Here is a 25,476-nt window from a genome sequence, read left to right on the forward strand (position 1 = left end):
CCCGGTGTAAGAACGATCCCTACTTATTTATATGCTACAATTGTCAAAAGAGGGTTAATTTGTGTGTTAAGTTAATTTTCGCATCAAATTTTGGCGCCGTTGCCGGGGATTAGCAAAGTTGCTAATCCCTTGTTATTTCTTTTTAGTTATTTTCGTGTGTTATTGGTTTGTTAATTGTTTTAGTTTCTGACTTGTTTGTTTTCTTGTTTTAGGCACTAGTTTATGACTCGGAGTTCTCAACCGGTTCATGCGCATATCTTAGACTTTGACGATGACTTTGAGCGAGCCTTGAGAAGAAAGAAGAATCAACAAGAGCCTCAACCACCTCAACCTGCACCTGAGCTTGAAGAGGACAAAACACAAGAGGGAGAGGAGGCCACGACAAGGATTTTTGAGGAAGAACAAGTTATGGCAGCCAACAACCGAACAATCCAGGAGTTTTCCGCTTCGGGATTGGATAATGCCATGCCTCTATGCATTCAATATCCAAGGGCAGTCCCCGACAAGACTGACGAGTTCGAACTCAAGTCCAGTTTATTGCACCATATTCCTAAGTTCTATGGGTAGTCCATTAAAGATCCTAATAAGCACTTGAAAGAGTTCGAGGTTGTTTGCTCAAGTATGACCCCGGTGAATGTTGATGGGAGCATTTTGAAGATGAAGGCTTTTCCCTTTTCTCTCTTGGAAAAGGCTAAAGATTGGTTGTATGAACTAGCTCCCGGAACTGTCGCATCATGGGAGAGTATGAAAATGGCGTTTTTGGAGAAGTTTTTCCCAACTTCTCGAGTCATTCTTTTACGTAAAAGAATTAGTGGAATTCAGCAAAATCAAGGTGAATCATTTCCAACTTATTATGAATGTTTTAAAACCCTTGTTGCTTCATGTCCACAACACCAAATGAAGGAGGAGCTTCTTCTTCAATATTTCTACGAAGGGCTTCTACCAATTGAATGTCAAATGCTGGATGCCTCAGCGGGTGGAGCTTTAGTGGACAAGACACCTATGGCCGCCAAGACTCTCATTGCTAATAGAGCTTTGAATGCTCAACAATACAAAGGAGTTGGCCAAAGAGACATGCCACGACAGCAACAAGTGAATGAGGTAAGTGTTATTTCCGAACTTCAAAATCAAATGGCTAATCTTACTTCTCTTCTTTTGCAGGTGGTTCAAATACCAAAGGTACAAAGTGTGGCTGTTTGTGGCGTATGCTCCATGAATGGACATCTCACAGACAAGTGCCCTCAATTGATTGAGAACGGAGGGTGGGAATCTGCCAATGCCGTGGGTTATGGGAACCAAAACCAACCAAGGAGTGATCCTTTCTCTAACACATACAATCCCGGTTGGAGAGATCATCCAAATTTCAAATGGAGGGAACCACAACAACCCTACCAACAAAGCACATTTAGGCAGCAACCTCTGGGGTTCTACTAAAGGCCGTATGCACCTACACCAGCCCAAGCACAACCTACACAACCCAAATCAGGTTCGTCCATAGATAATGATCAAAATTTTCAATTACTAACTTCTATGGCGCAGGGAATGCAAAATAGGGAAAAAAAGGTTGATGAATTAGAAAAGCAAGTATGGCAGATTGCGGAGTTCATGGGCCAATTTAGAGAGCAAGGTAAGTTGCCTAGTTCAACCGTTGTCAACCCAAAAGGAGGATTCGAATCTGCTAAAGCAATCATGTTGCGAAGTGGAAAACAAGTTGGAACGACCTCATAACCCTCTAATTCAGCCCCAATGGAGGACGAAAAGTTGCAATTTGAGGAGGGGGAGCAAGAACAAGCCACGGCAAGGGTAGGAGACCCCATGCCGCAGCCACCCCAATTACACCACTCAGCTTCTAAGGGTAAGGATGTTCCAAATTCAATTATTTCTAATGTCATTCCTGCAAATGTACCATTTCCTTGTAGATTCATGCAAACAAAGAAGGAGGAAGCTGAAAAGGACATTTTAGAGACGTTTAGAAAAGTACAAGTCAATATACCACTTTTGGATGCAATTAAGCAAGTTCCAAGGTATGCTAAGTTTTTAAAAGAACTTTGCACTACTAGGAAGAGAATTTCAAACAAAGAGGTTGTAAAGGTAAGTGAGAATGTCTCAACCATCTTGCAACATAAATTGCCCCCTAAATGCAAAGATCCGGGTAGTTTTACAATTCCTTGTGTTATTGGCAATAGACTTAGGTGCATCTATTAATGTTATGCCTTACTCAATTTATGCATCTATGAACCTAGGTGAGTTAAAAAATGATGGTGTGATTATTCAATTGGCCGATAGATCTAATGCCTATCCAAAGGGTGTTTTGGAAGATGTTTTAGTGCAGGTTCATCATCTAATCTTTCCGGCGGATTTCTACGTGTTGGAAATGGAAGAATCAAACCATGCCCCGTCATTGCCAATTCTTCTTGGCCGCCCATTTATGAAAACCGCCTGCACGAAGATTGATGTGTTTAATGGGACTTTGACAATGGAATTTGATGGGGAAGTTATTAATTTCAATCTTTCTGAATCTATCAAGTACCCTCTTGATGATCATTCCTGTTTTGCTATTGATGTAATTGATTTGTTGGCGCAGGACCATTTTGAACAATTGAACGAAGATGCACTTGAATTGGTCATTACAAGAGGAATGGAACTCAAAGACAAGGAAGTAGGGCAATTGCATACCCACGGCATGCATGGTGAGCACCATGCCGTGCCCCCTAGTGTTGACATGGTTGAGATAGTGGCTACCCTTGAGTCACTACAATCTGGTAAGTCTTCGGACCCAATTTCAATTCCAATTTCGACTAATAAGCCCATTCCTTCAGTTGTGCAGCCACCTTCCCTTGAACTTAAACCATTGCCAAGCCATTTGAAGTATGTTTTCTTGGGAGATCAAGAAACCTTGCCCGTCATCATATCCTCCTCACTCATGACACAAGAAGAAGGTAAGTTAGTGAGGGTGTTAAAGGAGTACAAAATTGCAATTGGTTGGACCTTGGCCGACATCAAGGGAATAAGCCCGACCACGTGCATGCATCGTATACTTTTGGAGGAGGGGTCCAAAGCATCTCGAGAGGCTGAACGCCGACTCAACCCTCCAATGATGGAAGTTGTGAAGAAGGAGATAATCAAGCTCTTGGATTGTGGAGTGATCTATCTAATTTCAGATAGTCGGTGGGTGTCTCCGGTGCAATGTGTTCCAAAGAAATCCGGAGTAACTGTGGTGACAAATGCCGAAAATGAGCTTGTTCCTACTCGAATCCAAACAGGTTGGAGGGTTTGTATTGACTATAGGAAGCTCAATGCCACTACAAGGAAGGATCACTCAATGCCATTCATTGATCAAATGCTTGAAAGGTTAGCGGGTTATGCTTTTTATTGTTTTCTTGATGAATATTCAGGTTATAATCAAATTGTGATAGCTCCGGAAGATCAAGAGAAAACCACTTTCACATGCCATTTGGTTTATGTAATGCACCTGCCACATTTCAAAGATGCATGATGAGCATATTTTCAGATTATGTTGAGAAAATTATTGAGGTTTTTATGGATGATTTCAGCGTTTTTGGTGATTCATTTGATGGTTGTTTGAATAATCTTAGTTTGATTTTAAAACGATGCATTGAAACTAATCTTGTGTTAAATTGGGAAAAATGTCATTTCATGGTTAAACAAGGCATAGTTTTAGGTCATATTATTTCTGAAAAAGGTATTGAGGTAGATAAGTCAAAGATAGATCTTGTGCGTCACTTACCCTCTCCTACTTCGGTTAGAGAGGTTCGTTCGTTCCTTGGACATGCAGGTTTTTATCGGAGGTTCATCAAAGATTTCTCGAAGGTCTCCCAACCTTTATGCCGCCTCCTACAAAAAGATGCACCTTTCGACTTCACCAAGGAATGCACGGCAGCTTTCCAACTCCTCAAGGACATGCTAACCACGACACCCATTATTGTGCCACCGGATTGGAGCCTTCCATTCGAGCTAATGTGTGATGCATCCGACTACGCGTTAGGAGCTGTTTTGGGCCCAAGGAAAGACAAGAAGCTGCATGTCATCTACTACGCATCCCGGACGTTGAATGACGCTCAATTGAACTATTTGACTACTGAAAAATAACTTCTTGCCATTGTCTTTGCTTTAGATAAATTTCGATCATATTTACTTGGTACTAAGGTTATTATTTTCACTGATCATGCAGCTTTAAAGTACTTGTTCACCAAGAAGGAAGCCAAACCACGGCTAATTCGATGGATGCTACTTATTCAAGAGTTTGACATCGAAATCAAGGACAAAAAGGGAAGTGAAAATGTGGTGGCTGACCACCTAAGCCGTATGATACATGAGGAGGAACCGTACCCTATTGCAGAAACCTTCCCCGATGAGCAATTGTTATCCATTAAGGTAAGTGAGCCTTGGTATGCAGATTTGGTGAATTATTTGGTGACTAAACAAGTTCCAAACACTTTAAATAGAAACCAATGTGATAAATTGAAAAAAGAGGCTAGGTTTTATGTTTGGGATGATCCATACTTGTGGAAATATTGCTTGGATCAGATTATACGTAAGTGTGTGCATGACATGGAATTCAATTCTATTTTAACATTCTGTCACACTTATGCATGTGGGGGACACTTTGGGACACAATGCACAACCCTTAAGGTTTTAGAATGTGGATTCTATTGGCCAACTTTATTTAAGGATGCTAGAAACTTTTGTATGTCTTGTGATCGTTGCCAAAGAATGGGTAACATTAATGCAAAGGATCAAATGCCGCAAAATGTCATACTTCCTGTTGAAATTTTTGATGTTTGGGGCATTAATTTTATGGGTCCTTTTCCTTCCTCACATGGTTTCCTTTATATCTTACTTGCTATGGATTATGTGTCGAAATGGGTGGAAGCAAAAGCCACCCGAACTAATGATTCTCGAGTGGTTGCAGATTTCATTAGAACTAACCTATTTGCAAGGTTTGGAATGCCACGAGTAATCATAAGTGATGGAGGGTCTCACTTTTGCAATCGAACCATTGAGGCTTTGCTCAAGAAGTACAACGTCACGCATAAGGTTTCAACACCTTATCATCCTCAGACCAATGGGCAAGCCGAGGTTTCAAATAGGGAGATTAAGCAGATTCTAGAAAAAACTGTGGGCCCTACAAGGAAGGATTGGAGTGTACGTTTGGAGGATGCATTGTGGGCATATCGCACGGCATATAAGACCCCCTAGGCATGTCCCCATTTCGGCTCATCTATGGCAAACCATGCCATCTTCCCGTGGAATTGGAGCACAAGGCGCATTGGGCCATCAAGACATTCAACATGGACATTGATGCCACTGGAATTCACAGGAAGCTCCAATTGAATGAATTAGAAGAGATTAGGAACGAGGCATATGAAAACGCTCGACTTTACAAGGAGAAGACAAAGGTTTTCCATGATAAGATGATTCGAGGCAAATCATTCTCCATTGGGCAGAAAGTGCTACTCTTTAATTCCCGCCTTCGCTTGTTTCCTGGTAAGTTGCATTCTAAGTGGGTTGGCCTGTTTGTTATTACTAACGTCTTTCCTTATGGTGCAGTCCAAGTTCAAAGCTTGAAAACAGGACAAGAGTTCAAGGTGAATGGCCATCGATTAAAGCCCTACTATGAGAATTTCGAGGAGCATGTTGTAGATGATGTACCCCTCCATGCAGTGGGTACTAGTGAAGGTTAGCATGGCATATTCGTCCAGCTAGAAGACGTTAAAGCAAGCGCTTCTTGGGAGGCAACCCATGCATTCAACAAGGAGAAGATGGAACTTCCACTCCAAACCCAGATTTGCGTTTCTAAACCCTTCTTCTTGCTGTTTATTTTATCATGCTTAGTTGTTTATTATTTGTTGGCTTTTATGTGAGTCTTTGTGTGAAACATTGAGGTCAATGTTTGATTTAAGTGTGGGGGGGGGGGGGGTAAACAAGTGTTTTTATGCAAAAACTCGTGCGATTCTATCACCTATCACTTTGAATGTTGTTTCTCACTGTTTTAAGTGTTTTTAGTGCGTTTTAAGCTGTTTTAGTGTGTTTTGAAGTAAAAATCCGAAAATTTGAAAAAAAAAAGTCGAAAAAAGTGTTTTGAAAAAGCCAAAAAGAGTTGTTTTTGTGTGTTTATGTGTCTTAGGGTACCTTCCAACACAATGATGAGGATTTGGTTTTTAATGCATGACTGTTAAAGAGAGTTATAAACAATGATGGAAGTTTGATATGCTCTTTGGTTTATGCTTGGTTGTAGTTATAGTTTACGAATTCACATGTAATCACAAAGGATAAAATTGATGCGTGATTTACTTGACACTCAAATTAAACCCTCGTTTGACAATTGTAGTAAAATGGATAAGTGAGGGATCGTTCTAGACCGGGGATTAGGAGGGCTTGCTAAAACCTTCTAAATTGACTTAAAAACATAAAAACTAAATTAAAATACTCTTAACAAGACTACTATGACTCAGAAAGGCTTTGAAAAACTCAAATTGTCTAAAACAATCAAATTGACTCAAATAGAAGCTAGAACTTGATTTAGACGAATTTGCAATTGTTTATGACTCCAAAAGCTTAAAGATACAAAACTAAAACACATACGAATGATTAAAACTTAACAAAATAGAGGGGGGGAATTGTGTTTGGACGATATTAAATTAAAAAGACAGAATATAATTAAAGGCAAAATGTAAATATGAATGTGATGAAAATATGGATGATGGAATAGCCAAGGGGTTCTTCTCCACACATGTTACACTTGCAAACAAAATTGATTCTCAGTTGGTCTTTCGATAAGTTGTGAAACTCAATGCTCCAAGTTAATTAGATCCGCTTAGATTAACTTTCAGATTTCCCTAAATTCGTTGGATTGAATGGAATACGCATTACAACCAAATTATTCTTAATCAAAGTCCCTAACTATGGAATACGCATGATAGAGACATTTAACCAAGATCATTAAGTTCAACGGAAATCATAAACATCGACGAGGCATTCGTTACTATGGAATACGCATGAAACTTATGCCAAGAATTCGTTTAACGAGATTGTTTATAAGCAACCTCTACTACTTGTGAATATAAGTTCATAACGATTAGGTGAAATTCACTTATATTCTAGCGTCATATTTATGCATGAAAATTAAGCTTGCAATCTCAATGAACATACATAAATAAGTTATCAATCAAACAGTTAAACGAATTGAATCCACAACTTATGAAATTCCAACCAAACGTAATCAATTCAAAATGCAAATATAAACATAGTTTCGAATCACCCCCTAGCTAAAGGGGGGTTTAGTTCCTCATAACTTTGAAATCAAAGAAACACCTAAACATTCCAACAACTCAAACGTGAATTGTATGAACGTTTAGGCACTCTTCTCTTCCCTTCTCATACGTACAAAACAAAGAGAATTAAATTTAAACTTTGAAATCAAAGAAACACTTAAACATTCCAACAACTCAAACTTGAATTGTATGAACGTTTAAGCACTCTTTTCTTCCTCGTTGTTGTAGCACAAGGTCTAAGGTGAGCTTTGGGGATTATGTGAAGTGTTTTGGAGGGATGGGAAGTGGTTGGATAGTGGCTGCAATGAAGGAGAAAAACTGCACAGAAAATGGAAGGGGAATTGCGGCAATGGATGTGTATTTGTGTTGTGTGAAGTGTTGTGAATGGAAATATGAGATATGAATTGAATGAATGAATGCAAGGGTATTTATAGGAGTAGTGGAGGGAACATATGGTTGTTTGTTTAAGATGCAAGTGGCTAATTAATGATGGAAAAGTATGTGATTTAAAGGATGCAAAGTGAATGAATCATGAATCATTGTGGATGAAAGGTGGAAGTGCATGTGTTGATGACTAGGTTAGTGGGTGGAAATCTGAAAATGGCATATAGGAATGGGAGCTCACGGTTTGAATGTGTAAAGTGTGTGTGAATGCATGTGAAGATGCAATAAATAATGCATGTAGGGTTAGGAAATAATGAAGAAATGCATGTGAGATGTTTGGAAAGGAAATGGGAACCCACGGCAATGAAGTTGTTTTGTGTTGTGAATTATGATGAATGCATGTGAGTTAAAGAGGGAGAATGTGGTGAAATGATGAAGTAGGAAGGTGGAAATGCATGTGAGATGTTTGGAAAGGAATAAAGAATGAATGGTGGAAATGTGAGTGAATGATGTGCATGTGTGAGAATGCATGTGGAATTAAGAGGAGTATGGAAGTGAAATAAATGAATGATATGTTAAGTGATAAGTGAATGATATGTGGTGAGTGATAAGTGAATGGTTTGATAAGTGATAAATGAATTAGTTTAAAGGGCTAGGGTTTAAGTACATAGAATGGGCCTAAAATAGGTTGGTTTGTATGGCATAATGTGTTTGATTGGGCTAGAGCCATTGTTTTGTGTCTTCAAGTGCATACAAGGCCTTCAAATTCGTCCATCCTCTTGGCTCCATGGATAAGCTATCCAATCCATGCCCAAAAATGCTCCAAATGGCCTCAAAATGCACTTTCTTGCTCCCTAGGCCCTTAGAACCTGAAAACACACAAAAGAAGCATAAAGGACTAAAATAACGAGAGAAACATAACGTAAATGCACGAGAACAAGCCATTTAAGTCGCATGAATATGCTCCTATCAAATACCCCCACACTTAGCTTTTGCTAGTCCTCGAGCAAAACAGAATAAAAACAAATAAACAAAACGACACTAAACACGTAAAACACAACCTAAACCTTCCAACAACCGTCTTAGGGATTTCCAATGCACATGACAAGTTAAAAATCATCATTCTCACAGATTTTAGTCATCTTCACATTTAAGTACATTCTTAATCATATTCACCATATACTAGTTCACAATTAAGCATTTAAAACCATGTTTTGAATGTAGTAACATGCCTTAGAGAATTTGCTCAATTCCTTTCAAGATATGCACTCAATTTTTACTCAGATTTTCTAACTACACACCCTAATCTAGTCATATGTGAGAAGATTGATGTAAACATGAAAACGACACTCACATATATGTATCACAAAGAACGCAAATTCTGGAGTTAATAATCAAGTTTAGATATGATCTCATGAATGGAATGCTACTACTTAGACGCGAGAACCAGTGACACCATAAGCTCATACCAAGTTCAAACTCCACAAATTGAAATACACAACACTCAAGATAGAAGTCAAGGGTTGTAACGGGGCTTGGGGTATGTGGATAAAGAAGGGATATGGAAAACAAAGGTTCTTAAAGAAATAGTGAGCAAAGCATTTTAATCAACTTAGAATTCACTTTTGAATGAAAACTCAACTTTTGAACAAAAAGGGAGAATTTAGACAATTTACGCCCAGAATTGGTGTTTTGGAACCTTTCTTCAATCACTTATTCTTTTCTCTCTTTTTTTCTTTTTTTTTTTTTCTTTTTTTTTTTTTTATTTTTTTTTATTTAATTTTTTTTTCTTTTGTATCTCAAAACAAAAACACTTAAACATTCTCTCCCCCACACTTATTTTCTTTCATAATGTAACTCAAAAGGAATTCAATTAAGTCATGCTCACTATCTTTTAAGAACAAGGGTAAGGACGGTCATATTCTAGGTTAGGTGAAGATAAAGTGGGTAAACAAAGAACATGGGTTAACATGGCTCAACGGGGGTAAAACTTACAACATATACGAAATATGGGAAGCGAGGCTATTTGGCTATGGTGGCAACTACACAACTTCATCTTGATATATGTTATGCAAATCAATAACATGCTTTGAATGAAATGGGCATGAGTTCTAGCATTTGGAACTATATGATGAAACGCCTTCTAAGTAGTAACCAAGCAAAGAATAATGAGATCATGCAACGATTTTAGAAAACAAGAAATCACAGATTATACTCTCCAAAGAACGTTATAGGCTCAAGTCTCTCAGGGTTGTAGCATTTGTTTGAGTTCCTTCCTTCAGGCATGTTACAAAAACTAAATTTTTTTTTTTTTTTTTTTTTTTTGATTGCATGTGAAGTTATACATTATAACCATAACCAAGCATATACCAAGAGTAAATCAAACTTTTCTCTATGTTAATAACTCTTTTTAACAGTCATGCAATTACAAACCAAATCCTTATCATTGTGTTGGAAGGTATCCTAAGACACAAACACACACACAAAAACAACTTTAAAACAACTCTTTTTGGGTTTTTCAAAACAATTTTTCAAATTTTTATGGGATTTTCGAATTTTTAAGACAAAACACACTAAAACAGTTTTAAAACAGTGAGAAACAACATGTGAAGTGATAGGTGATAAAATCCAACGAATTTGCATCAAATATACTTAGTTACCCCCCCCCCACACTTAAATCAAACATTGTCCTCAATGTTTTAAGCATAGATTCACACAAAGCATAAGTAAATACATAAAAAGCACTTAAACATACTAAACATGGCATAATGTAATTAACAAAGAGAAGAGTTTAGAGACGCAAATCTGGTTATAGAGTGTAAATTCCATCTTCTCCTTGGTAATTGCATTGAGGCTTTTGATCTTTGTGATTCCACAGGCTTACTCTTGAACTGGTTTCTGCCCATCGTTGATTTTCCTTTGTGCTACTTCTTGAACTGGGCAGCAGGATGGTTCTTTTGGTCTCCCCCGAAGGTCTGAGCTTACCCCTTTGGTCTGTTTCTTTGTTCAATCTTTCCAATTCGTATTGAAAAGGGTTGGAGGATAACTCAGCCTATGTTTGTCTCCACATGCTTCAATGTATCATTTTCACTTGCCTTACTCGCTCCCCTTTGCAGAAGTGGTCCCTTCTCCGGAAGTGTATCAACCGTTGAAGATGACTACTCGAGAGCAACGCTAGGTAAGCAATCAGGAATAAATTCCAGGCAGTTGGCTCCAGATCGGAAGACTGACTCCAAGTGCCGGCTGATTGCTTCGTTTACTTTGCCATGCGAGTAAGAACAAGGACAAAGAAAAAGACAGGGAAAGAGCATGATATGAGATACTTTTGCTTTTGACCTTGATGATATGAGATACCTTTGCTTTTGAAGAAGCGGTGAATGAATCAGCACATGTTTCAATCCGCCGTTTCCTCCTGGGTCATATGTACTCCAGGCATCTGGTATCATCTTTGGGGAAGAAGAAAGAATTGAGTATTTCGAAAGGCTTTGCTGGGAGTGCGCCCTCAGAGGTGAGGGAGAGTTGGGCATTTTCTTCAGGTTTGCCCTGCCATCAAAGACGAAGGTCGACATATATAGAGATAATATCAAGTGGTGGTATTTTTTTACCTTTGTCGACAAACGTTTTGATCCCGCAAATCCGGCTTTTTGAAATAATGGCGCCTCTTCGATCTCTGAACACGCCTCTTCGATTTCTGAACACACCTCTTCGATTTCTGAGCAGGCGCCCCTTCGCTTTCTGAACGACACGTGGTAGTGCAGATGCGGCTCCTTTTGACAAAGCTGCACGCGTCTTCTGAAAAGCAGAGAAAGCGTCGCCGAACTTTGCGCTTGTCGGCTAAAGATGTGTAGTTGCGGTGATGGCCTCCACGTGTTGTCTGAAAAGAAGAAATCTTTTGACAAAGTTGAACGCGCCTTCTGAAAAGCCGAGAAAGCGTCGCCGAACTTACGCCGGAAATTCCGGCTTTTTGAATTGGTGGACGCGTCGCCTTGGCTTTTTTATTGAGCTATCGATCACCACAACAAACACACTCTGAAGAAAATCGACTCCGGCCCTTTGAAATTTAACTCCATCCCTTCTCTTTGAACACTTTTGAAAAATGGCAAACTCATCGAACCTTAGCTTGGAATTGAGCCTTAGCAGTGATACGGGCGCGCCGCGTCAAGGTAACGTATGGCGCCCTTCTTTCTTTTCTTCTAACGGTCCTCTCACAGGTGAAGACTCCGTGATGCAGGACGCCACAACAGCTACAATAGTAGCTAGGAACCTCCTCACTCCGAAAGATAGTAGGCTGCTGTCAGGACGGTCCGATGAGCTGGCCGTTCAAGAGTCCCTCGCACTTAGTGTTCAGTGTGCGAGTTCTGTGTCCAACATGGGCCAACGCCTGCTTGCCCGTTCCCGTCAGGTGGAATCATTGATGGCAGAGGTGGAAAGTCTCAAGCAAGAGATCCAGCAGCTGAAGTATGAGAATAGAAGTTTGCACGTGCTTGCAAACAACTATTCGACGGGCATGAAGAGGAAGCTTGATGAGCTGCAAGAGTCTGAAGGTCGGATTCACAGTGACCGTCAAAGGTTCTCGTCTTTCCTCCAGAGGCACCTTTTTCCTGGCTCATCCAGCGCTTGGCCAAGTATTGAGGCCTGGAATGCTCTATCTTCGATGCCTTCTGCTCCTACGCCTTCCGCTCCGATGCCTTCTGCTCCTACGCCTTCCGCTCCGATGCCTTCTGTTCCTACGCCTTCCGCTTCAAGAGTAAAGCCACGTAGTGGGGCCTCAAGCAAACACCCTTTGTGAAGCACCATCTTTCTTTGTTTAGCAGTGCCTATCAATAAATCAAACATTTTCTCAATGTTACAATCATAGACTCACACAATTAATAAACAAACAAATAATAACAACTAAACAACCTAACAAGGCAGACACCAAAATGACTCAAATGACTCTAAAGACACATATTTTTGGGTTTTTCAAAAGAATTTTTTTTTTTTTTTTTTTTTTAAATTTTTATCAAATTTTCGGAGTTTTATACCAAGACACTATAAAACACACTAAAACACTCTAAAAACGCTTAAAACAGCAAGAAACAACATTCTAAGTGAAAGGTGAATAAATCCCACGAAATTCATGCAAATACAAATTGTTTACCCCCCCCACACTTAAATCAAACTTTGTCCTCAATGTTTTAAGCAGAAAGTCACAACAGAGCAAGCAAATAAACAAATACGAGAAAGAAAGCAAAGTAAAGGCAATAAAGAAAAAGAAAGGAATAAAAATAAGTCTCTTAAAGGGGTTTCCAAGTTCTTCTCTATTCGGATGCATGGGTTGCCTCCCACGAAGCGCTTTCTTTTACGTCTTGCAGCCGGACGGTACCTCCGTTTAAGCTTGACTAGGTTCCACGGCATGGAGGGGTACCTCCTCCACGACATGCTCCTCAAACATCTCGTAATAGGGCTTCAATCGATGCCCATTCACTTTGAATTCTTGCTGCGTCTTTGAACTTTTGATTTGCACTGCACCATGAGGGAAAACATTAGTAACAACAAACGGGCCAATCCATTTAGAACGCAACTTACCAGGAAACAAACGTAGGCGAGAGTTGAAAAGTAACACTTTCTGCCCAACTGTGAAGGTCTTGGTTCGAATCATTTTATCATGGAATGCTTTGGTCTTGGCTTTGTACATCCGAGCATTCTCATAGGCTTCATTCCGAATCTCCTCAAGTTCATTCAATTGGAGCTTCCTATGAACTCCCGCTGCATCTATGTCCATGTTGAAAATCTTCACGGCCCAATGTGCCTTGTGCTCTAACTCTACGGGCAAATGACATGGCTTACCATAGACGAGCCGAAAAGGTGACATCCCAATGGGTGTTTTGTATGCCGTACGATATGCCCACAGTGCATCATCTAAACGTAAGCTCCAATCCCTCCTTGTTGGTCCAACGGTCTTCTCCAAAATTTGTTTGATTTCTCGGTTAGACACCTCGGCTTGGCCATTTGTTTGAGGATGGTAAGGTGTGGAGACCTTATGGTTGACATGGTACTTTCTTAGCAACGCCTCAATGGTCCGATTGCAAAAGTGAGACCCTCCATCACTTATGATTACTCTCGGCATTCCAAACCTAGCAAAAATGTTAGTTTTCACGAAATCTGCAACCACCTTAGAATCGTTAGTACGGGTGGCTTTTGCTTCCACCCATTTAGAAACATAATCAACGGCAAGCAAGATATAAGTGAAACCATAAGATGGAGGGAAAGGGCCCATGAAATCAATGCCCCAAACATCAAAAATTTCAACATTAAAGACAGGGGTTTGCGGCATTTGGTCCTTGGTACCTATGTTACCCATTCGTTGGCAACGATCACAAGACATACAAAAGGTTCTAGCATCCCTAAATATAGTCGGCCAATAAAAACCACACTCTAAAACCTTGAGGGCAGTGCGTTGTGTGCCAAAATGACCACCACATGCATATGTGTGACAAAAGCTTAGAATTGAGTGAAATTCAGAATCATGCACACATCTACGTATAATTTGATCTGAGCAATACTTCCACAAATAAGGGTCATCCCAAACATAGAAACGTGCATCATTTTTAAGCTTATCACGTTGGTGCTTGTTTAGTTCATTTGGAATTTGTTTAGCCACCAAGTAATTCACTAAATCTGCATACCATGGTTCACTTACCTCAATGGAAAGTAGCTGCTCATCGGGAAAAGTTTCAGGGATAGGTACGGCATGTTCATGCTCCTCGTGGATCATTCGGCTTAAATGGTCAGCCACTACATTCTCGCTTCCTTTCTTATCCCGGATTTCAATATCAAATTCTTGAAGAAGAAGAATCCAACGGATAAGCCTCGGCTTTGCTTCCTTTTTCGTGAGCAAGTACCTCAAAGCTGCATGATCAGAATAAACGATTACTTTAGTACCAATTAAATATGAACGGAATTTATCTAAAGCAAAAACCACAGCTAGAAGTTCTTTTTCCGTCGTGGAGTAGTTCAATTGGGCATCATTGAGAGTCCGAGAGGCATAGTATATGACATGCGGCCGCTTGTCTCTTCTTTGTCCTAGAACAGCTCCTAATGCATAGTCGGATGCATCGCACATGAGCTCGAACGGGAGGCTCCAATCTGGAGGTACAATAATGGGGGCCGAGACTAACTTCTCCTTGAGTTGGTTAAATGCCGAATTACACTCTTCATCAAACTTGAATGGCACATCTTTTTGAAGCAATCGGCAAAGAGGGTTGGACATCTTGGAGAAGTCCTTGATAAAACGCCTATAGAACCCTGCATGGCCAAGAAACGAACGTACCTCTCTAACCGAAGTAGGAGAGGGTAAGTGACGTACAAGGTCTATTTTCGATTTATCTACTTCAATTCCTTTTTCTGAAACAATATGTCCTAAAACTATACCTTGTTTCACCATAAAGTGACATTTCTCCCAATTCAAGACAAGGTTAGTTTCAACACATCGTTTCAAAATTAAGGTTAGATTATCCAAGCAATTATCAAATGAACTCCCAAATACACTGAAATCATCCATGAAAACCTCAATGATCTTTTCAACAAAATCGGAAAATATACTTACCATACACCTTTGGAAAGTGGCCGGTGCGTTGCATAAGCCAAATGGCATGCGACGATAAGCAAATGTTCCAAAGGGACATGTGAATGTGGTCTTCTCTTGATCATCCGGGGCTATCACAATTTGGTTATATCCAGAGTATCCATCAAGAAAACAGTAAAAAGCATGACCGGCTAACCTTTCGAGCATCTGGTCGATGAATGGCAAAGGAAAGTGATCTTTCCTAGTCATGGCATTTAGCTTCCGGTAATCGATACATACTCGCCATCCAGTCTGAATGCGTGTAGGCACGAGCTCATTCTCATCATTCTTGATAACAGTTACTCCGGACTTCTTGGGAACGACTTGAACTGGAGAGACCCAACGGCTATCGGAGATAGGGTAGATCACTCCGCAATCCAAAAGCTTGATTATTTCTTTCTTCACCACTTCCATCATCGGAGGGTTGAGACGGCGTTGAGCCTCTCGAGTTGGTTTAGCCCCCTCCTCAAGAAGTATACGGTGCATGCATGTGGTAGGGCTTATTCCTTTAATGTCGGCCAAAGTCCACCCTATGGCCGTTTTGTGCTCTCGCAGCACCCTCACAAGCTTCTCCTCCTCCATTGCCGTGAGACTTGATGAAATGATGACGGGCAATGTTTCGCCTTTTCCCAAAAACACATACTTCAAATGGTCTGGCAACGGCTTAAGTTCAAGTGATGGTGCCTGAACAACAGAAGGTAGCATCTTAGTGGAAACTGAATTTGAAAGTGAGAGTGGAACCTTACCATATTGTTGTGGCAATGACTCAAGGGCTGCCACAACCTCAATTATTTCTTCACTAGAACCCATTGCAAAGAATTCCTCCTCCTTGTCGTGGCCTTGCATTGGCCCAAATCCTTCATTTTTGCGCTCTATGGCCTTAGTGATGGTTGTTTCCAGGGCGTCCTCGTTCAATTCTTCAAGGTATACCTGCGCCAAAGAATCGATAACATCAATGGAAAAACAAGAATGGTCATCAACGGGATATCTCATAGTTTCAGAAATATTAAAATCAATCACTTCCCCATCGAATTCCATTGTCAAGGTGCCTCTGTATACATCAATCTTCGTTCGGGCCGTCTTCATGAATGGCCTACCAAGGAGAATCGGCAAAGATGTAGAATGGGCTGAATCCTCCATGTCTAGGACGTAGAAATCAGCCGGAAAAATTAAATGGTTCACCTGCACAAGCACATCCTCCAAAACTCCTTTTGGATACGCGTTAGAACGATCAGCCAATTGTATAATTACACCATCTTGTTTTAATTCACCCAAATTCATAGATGCATAAATAGAATAAGGCATGACATTTATGGATGCACCTAAATCAAGCATGGCATGTTCAAAACGATTATGTCCAATCACACAAGGAATCGTGAAACTACCGGGGTCTTTGCACTTGGTAGGCAGTTTACGTTGCAAAACAGCGGACACATTCTCGCTTACCTTCACTACCTCTTTGTTTGCCCTTCTTCTCTTTGTATTGCATAGGTCCTTGAGGAATTTAGCATACTTTGGAACCTGTTTGATTGCATCGAGAAGTGGTATGTTCACTTGCACCTTCCGGAACGTTTCAAGAATGTCCTTCTCGCTTTCTTCCTTTTTTTCTTGCATGAACCTGCGAGGAAAAGGTACATTGGGCAGATTAGGACGTGAAGTACATGAATTTGAACTTAAATTACCTGATTTGGCCGAGTTAGGGTGATCTGCCTCAGGTTGTGTCGTCTCTTCATCTACTTTCTGGGCAGATTTGGGATTGTTTGGCTCGGTCCCAACTTCTTTTCCACCCCTTAGGGTGATGGCCTTGGCGGATTCGAATCCTCCCTTTGGATTGACTGTGGTTGAGCTAGGAAGCTTTCCTTGCTCTCTAATCTGTCCAAGGAACTCAGAAATCTGCCCTATTTGTTTCTTCATATCCATCATCTCCTTCTCGTTATTTTCTATTCGGTTGTTTTGATTTTGCAACCCCTGCGAAATAGAGGTTAGTAATTGCATAGCTTGATTACTTTCCAAAGACGTACCTGAATGAGATGATGCCGAAGGTTGTTGGGATTGTTGGGGTGCATACGGCTTGGAATAAAAACCAGGGGGGTTTGGCCTAAATCCTCCTTGTTGGGCAGCTTGTTGTGGCTCCCTCCATTTGAAGTTTGGATGGTCCCTCCATCCGGCATTGTAAGTGTTCGAGTATGGGTTGTTTTGATTTTGTCCTTGGAAACCAATTGCATTGGCAGATTCCCACCCACCATTATCGATTAGTTGAGGGCACTTGTCGGATGGATGCCCTTGAATTGAGCACACGCCACAAACTTGGTGTTCTTGTGCTTTTGGACCAATCACAACCTGAGAAACAAGAGAAGTAAGATTAGCAAGTTGTGATTGAATTTCAGAAATAGCACTCACCTCATTTACACTTTGTTGCCGTGAGGCTTCCCTTTGGCCCACTCCTTCATATTGTTGAGCGTTGAGCGCTCGGTTGGCTATGAGAATCTTGGCATCCCTTGGTGTTTTGTCCACCAATGCTCCTCCCGCTGATGCATCAAGCATTTGACGTTCGATAGGAAGGAGGCCCTCATAGAAATATTGAAGGAGAAGTTCCTCCTTCATTTGATGTTGAGGACATGAAGCTACAAGGCCCTTGAAGCGCTCATAATAAGCCGGGAATGTCTCACCATGATTCTGTTGAATACCACTAATTTTCTTCCGTAGGAGAATCACTCTCGAAGTAGGGAAGAATTTCTCCAAGAAAGCACGCTTCATACTCTCCCACGAAGTCACAGTTCCCGGGGCTAGTTCGTAGAGCCAATCTTTGGCCTTGTCCATAAGTGAAAATGGAAAGGCCTTCATCTTCAATATACTCCCATCCACATTGACGGGGGTCATGCTCGAACAAACCACCTCGAACTCCTTCAAGTGTTTGTTGGGGTCTTCCATAGACAAGCCATGGAACTTCGGAATATGGTGTAACAAACTGGATTTGAGTTCAAATTCCTCAGTCTTCCCCTCTGCAGCCGTGGGGTATTGGATACAAAGAGGCAATGCATTATCCAAACCCGAGGCCGAAAGCTCCTTGATGGTTCTATTATCTGCTGCCATGGCTTGTTCTTCTTCAAAAATCTGATCCGTGGGCTTTTCTTCTACACCTACTTCGTCTTCTTCAAGCCCAGGTTGTGGTGGAGGTTGTGGTGGCTCTTGTTGACTCCTCGTTCTCCTCAAAGTGCGTTCAAAATCACCGTCAAAGTCGGAGATGTTCTCTATAATAGGCCGAGAGCTACGAGTCATACACAGTACCTAAAAAAAAACAAGGAAACAAACAAACTAAGAATTTGAAATAAGAATGCACGAAAAACAAAATATAAAAATAAAGACAAAGGATTAGCAAAGTTGCTAATCCCCGGCAACGGCGCCAAAATTTGATGCGTGATTTACTTGACACTCAAATTAAACCCTCGTTTGACAATTGTAGTAAAATGGATAAGTGAGGGATCGTTCTAGACCGGGGATTAGGAGGGCTTGCTAAAACCTTCTAAATTGACTTAAAAACATAAAAACTAAATTAAAATACTCTTAACAAGACTACTATGACTCAGAAAGGCTTTGAAAAACTCAAATTGTCTAAAACAATCAAATTGACTCAAATAGAAGCTAGAACTTGATTTAGACGAATTTGCAATTGTTTATGACTCCAAAAGCTTAAAGATACAAAACTAAAACACATACGAATGATTAAAACTTAACAAAATAGAGGGGGGGAATTGTGTTTGGACGATATTAAATTAAAAAGACAGAATATAATTAAAGGCAAAATGTAAATATGAATGTGATGAAAATATGGATGATGGAATAGCCAAGGGGTTCTTCTCCACACATGTTACACTTGCAAACAAAATTGATTCTCAGTTGGTCTTTCGATAAGTTGTGAAACTCAATGCTCCAAGTTAATTAGATCCGCTTAGATTAACTTTCAGATTTCCCTAAATTCGTTGGATTGAATGGAATACGCATTACAACCAAATTATTCTTAATCAAAGTCCCTAACTATGGAATACGCATGATAGAGACATTTAACCAAGATCATTAAGTTCAACGGAAATCATAAACATCGACGAGGCATTCGTTACTATGGAATACGCATGAAACTTATGCCAAGAATTCGTTTAACGAGATTGTTTATAAGCAACCTCTACTACTTGTGAATATAAGTTCATAACGATTAGGTGAAATTCACTTATATTCTAGCGTCATATTTATGCATGAAAATTAAGCTTGCAATCTCAATGAACATACATAAATAAGTTATCAATCAAACAGTTAAACGAATTGAATCCACAACTTATGAAATTCCAACCAAACGTAATCAATTCAAAATGCAAATATAAACATAGTTTCGAATCACCCCCTAGCTAAAGGGGGGTTTAGTTCCTCATAACTTTGAAATCAAAGAAACACCTAAACATTCCAACAACTCAAACGTGAATTGTATGAACGTTTAGGCACTCTTCTCTTCCCTTCTCATACGTACAAAACAAAGAGAATTAAATTTAAACTTTGAAATCAAAGAAACACTTAAACATTCCAACAACTCAAACTTGAATTGTATGAACGTTTAAGCACTCTTTTCTTCCTCGTTGTTGTAGCACAAGGTCTAAGGTGAGCTTTGGGGATTATGTGAAGTGTTTTGGAGGGATGGGAAGTGGTTGGATAGTGGCTGCAATGAAGGAGAAAAACTGCACAGAAAATGGAAGGGGAATTGCGGCAATGGATGTGTATTTGTGTTGTGTGAAGTGTTGTGAATGGAAATATGAGATATGAATTGAATGAATGAATGCAAGGGTATTTATAGGAGTAGTGGAGGGAACATATGGTTGTTTGTTTAAGATGCAAGTGGCTAATTAATGATGGAAAAGTATGTGATTTAAAGGATGCAAAGTGAATGAATCATGAATCATTGTGGATGAAAGGTGGAAGTGCATGTGTTGATGACTAGGTTAGTGGGTGGAAATCTGAAAATGGCATATAGGAATGGGAGCTCACGGTTTGAATGTGTAAAGTGTGTGTGAATGCATGTGAAGATGCAATAAATAATGCATGTAGGGTTAGGAAATAATGAAGAAATGCATGTGAGATGTTTGGAAAGGAAATGGGAACCCACGGCAATGAAGTTGTTTTGTGTTGTGAATTATGATGAATGCATGTGAGTTAAAGAGGGAGAATGTGGTGAAATGATGAAGTAGGAAGGTGGAAATGCATGTGAGATGTTTGGAAAGGAATAAAGAATGAATGGTGGAAATGTGAGTGAATGATGTGCATGTGTGAGAATGCATGTGGAATTAAGAGGAGTATGGAAGTGAAATAAATGAATGATATGTTAAGTGATAAGTGAATGATATGTGGTGAGTGATAAGTGAATGGTTTGATAAGTGATAAATGAATTAGTTTAAAGGGCTAGGGTTTAAGTACATAGAATGGGCCTAAAATAGGTTGGTTTGTATGGCATAATGTGTTTGATTGGGCTAGAGCCATTGTTTTGTGTCTTCAAGTGCATACAAGGCCTTCAAATTCGTCCATCCTCTTGGCTCCATGGATAAGCTATCCAATCCATGCCCAAAAATGCTCCAAATGGCCTCAAAATGCACTTTCTTGCTCCCTAGGCCCTTAGAACCTGAAAACACACAAAAGAAGCATAAAGGACTAAAATAACGAGAGAAACATAACGTAAATGCACGAGAACAAGCCATTTAAGTCGCATGAATATGCTCCTATCAAAAATCAGTTTTTGTAACATGCTTGAAGGAAGGAACTCAAACAAACGCTACATCCCTGAGAGACTTAAGCCTAAACGTTTATTTGGAGAGTTATTAATCTGTGCATTCTTGTTTTCTAAAGTCGTTGCATGATCTCATTATTCTTTGCTTGGTTGCTACTTAGAATGCGTTTCATCACTATAGTTCCAAATACTAGAACTCATACCCGTTTCATTCAAAGCATGAAATTGATTAGCATAACAAATAACAAGATGAAGTTATGTAGTAATCACCACCATAGCCAAATAGCCGATTCCAGCCTTATCATTTGTATTGTAGGTTTAAACCCCTTTAAGCCTTATTTAGCCTATTTTCTTGTTAACCACACCACCCTTACCTAGCCTAGAATAGGACTTTCCATACCCTTGTTCTTGAAGTATAGTGGAGCATAACTTAGGAGGAATTCCTTTTGAGTGACAGTTGTGCAGAAAACAAGTGTGGGCGAAGGGATTTTGTGAGTGTGTGTGTGCCAAAGTAAAAAAAGAGGCGCGAAAAAAAAGAAAGAAAAAAAAAAAAAATTTGTAAAAAAGAAGAAAAAGAAGAAGAAAAGAAAGAAAAGGAGTTAAAAATAAGTGAGAATGAACTCACAAGTGTGGTTGTTGAAGAAAGGGTCCAAAAAGTTTGAATATGGCCCTAAGTGTTGTGTGACTTCCCCTTGGGTGTTCAAAGTTGACTTCTGCATTCTTTCTAAGTGCCTAATTCAATACTTTGCTCACTATTGCTTTAAGAATGTTTGTTTATCCTTCACCTTTCGTTGTTAGCCAATACCCTAGCCTCGTTACAACCCTTTGATTTCTATCTTGATTGTTATGTGTTTCAATATGTGGAGTTTAAAATGGGTTTAAGCATATGGTATCCCTGGTTCTCGCGTCTAAGTAGTGGCATTCCATTCATGAGATCATATATATACATGTTGATAATTCCAGAAAATGCTTTCCTTGTTATAACATATGTGAGTGTTTGCCTACATGCTTACATCAATCTTCTCACATATACCTAGTGTAGGGAGTGTAGTCAGAAAATCTGTGTGAAAATTGAGAGTACATATAGTAAGGAATTGAGAGAATTCTCTAAGGCATGTTACTACATTCAAAATGTCGTTTTAATTGATTAAATGCAAGCTAGTGAATGGTGACTATGATTAAGTATGCTCGAGGGTAAGGATTGCTTAAATCTATGTGAGTAGTGATCTTTAACATGTTATGTTTCATTGGAAATCCCAGACGCAAACGTTGGAAGGTTTAGAGTATATGTTTTGTAACTTTTGTTTGTTTGTTTTGCTCGAGGACTAGCAAAAGATAAGTGTGGGGGAATTTGATAGGAGCATAATTACGTGACTTAACTAGCTTATTCTTGTGCATTTGTGCTATTATTTCTTAGTTAATGTCGTATTACAACTCAATTTCGTGTGTTTGTAGGTCCTATGGGTTAAAGTATCAAGAAAGTGCATTTTGGAGCTATTTTGGACACTATGTGGATAGCTTGCATATGGGCTAACATGGATGGACGAATTTGGACTTCAAGAGGCTAGAAATGTGATAAGAAGAGGAAGGAACTAAGCTAAGGACAAAGTGGATAAGGAAGTAGCTCAAAAGAGGAAACCCTATCTAAAACCTTATCCAAACCTTATCCAACATTTCCAAAACATTATGCAAACCTTATCTCATCTTATCCTATCCAAACCTTATCATGTCTTAATCCTAATTGCAAGGGGACCTAAATAGATAATCCTAGAACCTATTTCTAGAAGCATCCTATTCTAGAAGGCCCAAATCAGCCACAAAACCCATTCTTTCTAGAAACCCTACAAAAGTGGCGCACCAAACCTTTCTAGAAGGCCTTGCCCTAATGTACTTAACCCTAGGACTATATAAACATAAAATCAGCCAAAATTTCGTACACCCCTTTATGCTATTCAGAAACCCTTATGGCGCAACCTCCATTCTCCATTCTCAACCTCCATACACCTCCCTACACATCCATACACATCTGCCGCACCCTTTCCACCATAATCAACCATCCTCCATCCCTCCAAACAAGGAAACACCATCCAAAACCCCCAATTCCACCACACATATCTTGTGCCGCAGCAAGGAGGAGGAGGAGGAGCCAAACTGTGCATCAAATCCATCTTGGAATTGCTGAGTGTTTAGGTGTAATCTTTCTTATGATTTCAATGTTTAATTTCAATACTTTTTGTTGTGCAAGCATGAGGAACTAATCCCCTTTTGGCTAGGGGGAATTTCGAAACCATGGTTATAATTGCATGATGAATTGATTACTTTCAGTTGTGATTTCATGAATGATGAATTCAATTTACTTATCTGTTTTAATTAAAACTTGTTTATGTATATGAATTGAGAGTGCACGCTTAATTTGCATGCATAAACATGATGCTAGGGTATGAGGGAACTTCACCTAATTGTTGGGAACTTATATTCATGAGTAGTTAAGATTGTTGGTCACAATTATGTTAAGTAAATTCTTGGCATAAGTATCATGCGCTTTCATAGTTACGAATGCCTCGTCAACACCTATGATTTCCATAGAACCTAATGATCTTTGATTGTCTTTCTTTTATGTGCTTTCATATAGAAAACTTTTAAGGAATAATTTGATTGCAATGCGCTAATTCCATTCAATTCAATGGCCTAAGGGAAATCTGAGAGTTAATTTAAGCGTACCTAATTAACTTGGGGTGTTGAGGTTCATAAATTCATTGAATAAGCAACTGAAGATTGTGTTGTATGCAAGTATGCCATGTGTGGAGAAAAACCTCCTAGCCATCTCACCATCCACTTAATTTTATCAATTTCTTCCAAATCTGCCTAGTTTACATATTTGTTTTGTTTGTTTGATTTTCGTCCAAAACCAAATCCCCAATTGTCTTAGAGTGTCTAATTGGTCCAAATATGTTTTAGATTGTGTTTTTAAGAGTTTTGAGTCAAGTTAGAACCAATTTTCGTCCAAGTTTGTGTTTAGGCTCAAAACTGCCCATATCGTGTTTTTAAGGCAGTTTGAGTGTTTTTAGCCTATTTTGAGTCTTGTGAACGTGTTTGAGTCATTTTAAGTGAGTTTAAGTGTTTTACAGGTCAGTTTTATTTATTTGAGTCAATTTAGAGTGTTTAGCAATCCCTCCTAATCCCCGGTGTAAGAACGATCCCTACTTATTTATATGCTACAATTGTCAAAAGAGGGTTAATTTGTGTGTTAAGTTAATTTTCGCATCAGTCATCTATTACATTTCTCGGAGCTTGAATGATGCTCAATTGAATTACTTCACTACTAAAAAAGAACTCCTTGCGGTTGTGTTTACTTTTGATAAGTTTCGTTCTTATTTACTTGGAACTAAAGTTATAATTTACTCTGACCATGCAGCTTTGAAGTACATACTTGTGAAGAAAGAAGCCAAGCCAAGGTTTATTCGCTAGATGCTTCTTCTCCAAGAGTTTGATGTGGAAATTCGAGACAAAAAAAGGAAGCGAGAATGTACTAGCTGACCATTTAAGTCGTTTGGTAAATGAAGAATACCCATTACCTATCCTAGAGGCATTTCAAGATGCACAGCTGCTGACAATTAAGGTAAGTAAGCCATAGTATGCTGATATTGTGAATTATATTATGTCTAAACAAGTTCCAAACACAATAAACTGACACCAACATGATGAACTTAAAAAAGAAGCACGTTTTTATGTGTGGGATGACCCTTATTTGTGGAAATATTGCCCTGATCAAATTATTCGTAAGTGTGTGCATGATTTTGAATTCAATTCAATTTTAACTTTCTGTCACACTTATGCTTGTGGAGGTCATTTTGGTACTAAAAAAACAGCACTTAAAGTTCTAGAATGTGGATTTTATTGGCCTACTATATTTAAGGATGCTAGAATTTTTTGCATGACCTATGATCATTGTCAAAGAACAAGCAATATAGGACCAAGAGACCAAATGCCATAGACTCCTATATTTTATGTAGAGATTTTTTATGTTTGGGGCATTTACTTCATGTGTCTTTTTCCTTCCTCTCATGGTTTCATTTATATTTTACTTGTTGTAGATTATGTTTCGAAAGGGGTGGAAGCAAAAGGCACCCGTACTAATGATTCCAAGGTTTGGAATGCCGCGAGTAATTACAAGTGAAGGGGGTTCTCACTTTTGTAATCGGACCATAGAGGCGCTATTCAAAAAGTACAATGTCACACATAAGCTTTCGACACCTTATCATCCTCAAACAAGTGGACAAGCCAAAGTTTCTAACTGGGAAATCAAGCAAATCTTGGAGAAGACAGTTGGACCAACTCGAAGAGATTGGTGCTTGTGTTTGAATGATACATTGTGGGCATATTGTACTGCCTACAAAATACCAATTGGAATGTCTCATTTTCGGCTA

General features: G+C 39.4%; 1 pseudogene; it reads left to right on the forward strand.

Annotated features, from left to right (window-relative positions):
* The first annotated feature begins 222 nt into the window (after window positions 1-222).
* Window positions 223-25,476, forward strand: part of LOC148692383 (uncharacterized) — an 82,137-nt pseudogene continuing 56,883 nt past the window's right edge.

This window comes from Pyrus communis, chromosome 12 (assembly GCF_041283825.1).
Source record: "Pyrus communis isolate YQ-2024b chromosome 12, ASM4128382v1, whole genome shotgun sequence".
NCBI lineage: Eukaryota > Viridiplantae > Streptophyta > Magnoliopsida > Rosales > Rosaceae > Pyrus > Pyrus communis.